Below are 6,311 nucleotides of genomic sequence, written 5' to 3' on the forward strand. Positions count from 1 at the left end.
CATTTTTGGCTTATTGTAACATGACGTTTTTGGTATTTATGCAAACATTTTACCTGGATAATCCCTGGAGATGGAACGTCTCGTTTGCAAGGGTGCCCAGGGTATCAATTAGACACTATAATTACATATCCAAACAAATCACTTCCTATGGACCTTGATAATTAGTGCTGAGAAATATGAACCAATATAATGATGGACTGATCGAATTAACACCAGAAAGGTATCCAGTACAGATGCATAAACAATAATGTGAATGTAATTTCCTTGATATATTTAGTAAGATAAAATCATAAACAATATACGCACAACATAGTTTGTTAATACAGTACCGCATTGTATATTCTATCCATAATGCTCCATAACTACGCATATTTAGTTTGTACTACTAAGTGTATTAGTTACCGGCAATCGGAATGAGCGAATTCAAATTCTTGTTGGGTGCTGACTGAACCCGTATTCCATCCCAAATCAATAAAAATATATATTACCACCTTTTGTGGCGAAGTCAACAACGTCTCTATGGTTAGATTCACTTCCCCGCCAAAGGAATTTGAGATTTTCACCGCTGGCTAAGGGCTGCAAACAGGAGGCAAAATCACTCTCTCCATGCTCATTTGAACAAGACTTTTCGAATCACTATGTAATAAAATAAGCAAACAATCGAGCCAAATTCTGCTGATGAGACACTATATCTTTCGACCTGTCCGGAATTTGCTTGTGTTGAACCAATGCTGCTGAAATTACGCACTCCCAGAAGACCCTGTGGTTGGTGTGATGTGTAAATAAACAAAGGACAAACATGTGGAAACTGGTCTAGTTATGCTTATGTATTTTAACAACGATATGTGTTACTCTTCTGCCCATGCAACACATTCCTGCGGAGGGAGCTGGTAGGAACGTTGGGTTGCTCGGTCAATGGCCTGCAGGGTCAACGGCGGCGTGGTGTATTCCGCAAATATGCCCGACTGTGAGGGCGGGCACAAGCCGGCGTGAGTAGGTTAAACGTTGAGTTTTATAAGGGCACCACGGGGTGATCAGCCCCTCCCCACCCAGCCCCACCCAGCCCCTTCCCCCCCTCCCCACCCAGCCCCTCCCCACCCAGCCCCACCCCTCCCACCCCCCACCCTCCCCACCCTCCCCACCCAGCCCCTCCCCACCCTCCCCTCCCCACCCCCCTCCCCACCCAGCCCCACCCCATCCTCCCCACCCAGCCCCACCCCACCCTTCCCTCCCCACCCATCCCCTCCCTCCCCACCCAGCCCCTTCCTGCACGACGGACGGACACAATAATCCCGTGTGGGCTGGTGTAACCAGGAGGTTCCTACCTAAATGTACATCGTGTACGAGCGCAATTGAGTGGAGTTGGTGTGACCACGTGCCATTGGGGTGGACGTGGCAAATGTGTCACGCCCGGCACACTCTCACGCGTGTCCAGACACGACGCGGTCTCTTGTGACCATGAGCAAATTAATCGCCGAATGTCCAAACCGGTCCGCAGGTTGCTTGTGTGAAACCACAGCGCATTTTGCACCCCCAAAAGGCCCCGTGGCTAATGTAACCTATGAAAATGCGATACATTTACACGTGGAGGGACCGATATGGGAACTAAGTAGGCGTTATTTTGTCCGCTTATTTATTTTGTCTGCTTAAACATAGTAGATGTGTCTGTCATACAAGACTGGCTTCCAAAAGCACACGGTGCATTGGCCAGCTCCTGTCTGGATTACAATACCTGGTTCATTGCGCACATCGGCTTTGGTGTCGTCCGTCTGTCGGAGTATGAATACTTTTATCTGTAATCTATAGACCTACACCTATTGCATTTGCTTGTTTTGTGGGTTTTTATAGAGTATTGCTTATTTAATACATAGTAAAACTACACGGACATACAGCAGTGAATACATGTACAGATCGTACTTTGCTATGACAACATCAACTGTAATGAGACAGATCTCGGAAGCTAAGCAGGCTGGAGCCTGGGTTCGTGCTCGGACGAAACGACCATCATACACGCCACGTTTCCGTGGAGGTCAACAGAGAGAGCAGCAGTGCAGAAAAAAACAATCTATTGCTGGGCCGTAATTCGAAGCCCCCCCCGCCTTCACAAACCCGCAGTGACCAGCCTGGTGAAGTATGGCAAAATAATGTCTACTGCTCTGGACGGCGTGGGGAGACCCACATCTTCCAATGGATTGAGAAAAGAGACGTGTACATATACATGCGCTGTAGTCTACATACGTTTACATACACTGTGCTGTCTACCATTTGGTGTCATAATAGGAGACTTGGAGTTTAACCAGAAATAGCACTTGAAAGGTTGTGAAGTCTTGGTTGCTGAATGCTGAAGGCTATGTTGCATTAACATTCCAAACACTACGCGTACGCAGAACGCATCAGAATGAAACGAAAAAATTAACCCGTAAAAACAAAGTTTTTCACTATAAATCCTTTATATGCGTGGCGGCTAGAGTCCTCTCGTCCTCTGGCTTGAGATGGCTGCCACCTATGGGTCAGACGAATGCCTGCCACCATTAAGCAATTGGTAATTAAATATAAAAAAAATCCTAACATTTTGGAAAAAATTTCACGAAAATACATTTTCACGCACAACGAGTCTGTGTGCAAAATGTCAGCTCGATTGGATCACGGGGAGTGGTTTAAAAAACGACCGAAAGATTTGCACGGTCGTAAGCGCGCAAGCAAGCAAGCAAGTGAACTTAATATAAAGGATTTAAAAATAGCATTTATCCAAGAGGGACCTCGTTGAGTTAAGACCTTTCTTTCAGGAGGATCTCGCATTTAGAATCTGAAAATCAGTTCTTGAATTAGCTCCGAACACATGGAGCGAAGCGTCTGACACCATGCCAAATAACACGCAGTATAACCAGAAAACACATCGGAGAGTGATACAGCCCAGCTGCGAAAACCCACGCAGTTGTCAATCGAAATGCTTTATGCATTATACATGCACACACAGTATGGTGATGTCATCTACCGTGCATGGGATGATAAGTGGATACATGTTATGGTCACGATTCTGCCTTTTGCCATCTGGAAATCACCTTTTGTCTGCATTATTGTTAACTATTGTTTTCAGCTTCCACGCATTATTCTGTCTGATGAGTTTCTTATCATTTACAGAAAGTGTTATAAATGGTCTATTACAGAGTGGTAAGTGGGAGTGAACTGAAGTACCCAGAGAAATCCCATGCATCCAAGGGGATACAACTCAAAGCCCTGCAAAACACAAAACAATCTCTCCTACCATCAATGGATTTAACTGCCCTCTATTTACAAGACCAGGTTTTTCAATGAGCCCATTGTGACCATAAGTCTCCGGGTTAATGTAGCACTGAGTAAAATAGTTAAAAATAAACAGTTTGGGTTCTAGGACAACAATGTAAAACACAATGATAAACAGCAAACAGACTGGAAGGCTACAATTTAAAATGCAGAGTTAAACATCTTAACAGCAAATATTTTCGAGCGCAACAAATATAAATTCACAAACGAAAATATAGTTACAGAAACACGTTATAGAGTGCTACACAACATATATAAAAAAAACGCAAACAATAACCAATATAAATCAAAATGCAGAGAAAAACATAACAGAGAGAGAGAGCCAGGGATCAATAGAAAACCCTGAAATATAATTCAAAACGTATTAGCATGTGATTCATCAGAATATAGCCTACAGAGTGGTCACCAGTCGCTCCCACAGGCAGACGTGACATTCTCTGCTGGGCTAAAGGGGTGGCTTGGGTTCAAACCAACAACATTTTGTATGCTGCTGCGGTTTTCCATGGGAGAATATTGATCAGCAAATGGCATTAGGATATTCGAGCATATTACCCTCCCTAGAGACATGTCTCTGATAAATTCAAGACCGAGCATTGCTGTACTTAGCATTTATGAAGCTGTGAATCGTATATTCGATGTAATTAATTACATTGGTCGTTTAATTAACCCAGTGTTAAATTTAAGCTATTAAAGTGCCCTGAATGTGGATTCTACAGTATTTATACTTTTCTTCTTTTACCATTTTTTCCGAATGAGGAGATACACTCCTCCCACCACCGCCTGTATTTAAAGCAAAAGTTGGTGGTGCATGTTAATTTGGAACGTGTTTGTGTTACCAGATTTGCTGTTTAGGGTGCGCCCTACTTTCCGGAGCATCTTAAAATCTGGACAAAAAGGTAATGCCGCATGCAGTAAGGCATGTTAATGTACTGTGCATCCCTGAGGGCATAGGTCATTGCACTGATAGATGTGGGTCTCCCCATGCCGTGCGGGTCATGGGATGGTTAGTGCTGATTTGCGAAAACGTGGAGCATAGATATTGGAGCTTTGGAACAGTAAAACAAAATTAGTTGCTACCCTGCCTTCTGCTGATCACCACCTCGCCCTGAAGCAGCTTAGAACACCTGGTATTGTGCTTGGATGGGCCATAACCATGTAAAAATGCATCGTGTTGGAAGACAATGCTTAGAGTATATTAATAATTGAGTTTTTTGAATACCAGGGTCACCCACGAGTGGTGGGTTTTCGCCGGGCATTCCGACATCCTTCCAATATGGATTCTTGAACAAGAAGAAACTAGTGTGCATCGTCAGCGACCCCCAGTGGGATGGCTTGTCAACTGCTAAACGAGGTGTATGTGCACAAATTCATGCACGAATATGTACGTGTACATTGCGCACTGACCAGCCGAGTGAAGTATGTACGGTCAAATAATCCCCATGATCCACATGGCGTGGGGAAGCTCTCATCCAGCAGTGGATTGATAAAATAGCTGTGAATATACATGTAAGTGGATGTAAATAAGGTGTGTGGATACACTATATATGGTTGTCACGTTGGGTATACTGAGTCCCGTCATAGAAACGTGGAACTTCCACAACGGGTTCAATGTCACCAACGCTGCTAAACACCACACAACGCTCCTTTGAGTTAGGACACCCTGGATTTTCATTAATCTATTATACAAATATCAAGTACGTTCACAATATTTATAATAAAGGTTTTTGGGTTAGATCGCGTAAGTATAAACGTTCCATAACCCTCCACCACACGACACAGCCAGTAAGCTTTGTCACGTAAACAACGCGCTAATTAGTTAGTAACTAGTTACTAACTAGTTGCTAACTAATTATTTGGCGCGTAGTTACTAGTAATTACAGCGACCCCCAGTGGGATACTAGTAACTAATTAGTAACTAGTAATTAATTAGTAACTAGTAACTAATTGGCGCATTGTTTACGTGACAAACCTTACTGGCTGTGTCGGGTGGTGGAGGGGTTACAACACATTGATACTTACGTGATCTAATCCAAAAACCATTATTATGAATAATATTGGTCGCGAAAGCCTACGTGTTAAACGTACACAATACTATACAGGGTATACACAACACGGTATGTTAGTTCATGTCATGGGCAGTCTCACGTCTTCCCCATTCTTGAATAGAACATTTGATAGACTGATGTAATAAATACATCACAATCTGCACTGCGTCAAACGCCACTGCATAATAAGACGCTGATGCACGGGTCAGAGTTGAAATCTTCCACATTCATGCACGTTTTTTTCATTCCAATGCTGGGTGACGGCCACCTCCAGCCGTGTGGTTCGTGAAGGGCACCTTGAGATGATAAACACTTGGTGGCGTCCACTTTTAAGCACCTATTGCCACCTCGCATTGACCAGCCGAGTGAAGTATGGTCAAACGACCCCCATGCATCCTGTATTGGATTGATAGATGGCTGATTATTTTCCGATATTTTCACTTCCATGTATGGAGCGATTCACACTGATTCTATTAATTTGTCAATAAACTGATTCAAGACAATTTTTCGATTTTAGTTCCCGTTTAGATTGTCTCCTAACATGATAATCTATTTTTTTTTTATATAAAACTAAATGTTTACACTCACGACAATATTGTAATGCAGAAATAATAGCTCTGATTTGCATTGCTACCTGCCTCCCTACAGACTATCTTAATAAAATTTAAATGTGCAGCCACGATATTTTTTGCTCAATCCACTTCTGGTGGAATAACCTCCACCACTAGGGGGAGCTCTAGAAAGCCCCCTCTTGAATATAGAGGTAAATTTGGCCTACTCTTCCACGCTGGCCAGATGTCTTGGAAGAGGTGGGATTACCCACACTTCATTGATGTCAAAATTGGAAGAAAAGTTAATTACAGTACGGTATTGTGTTACTACACACCCTCTTGAAAGGTTGTCAAATAATTACCTTTCATGGATCGCATAAAACATTGGTACCACTATAGCCTTGCTAACAGC

This window comes from Lethenteron reissneri, chromosome 21 (assembly GCF_015708825.2).
Source record: "Lethenteron reissneri isolate LAM-NWPU_2019-01 chromosome 21, ASM1570882v1, whole genome shotgun sequence".
NCBI classification, from domain to species: domain Eukaryota; kingdom Metazoa; phylum Chordata; class Hyperoartia; order Petromyzontiformes; family Petromyzontidae; genus Lethenteron; species Lethenteron reissneri.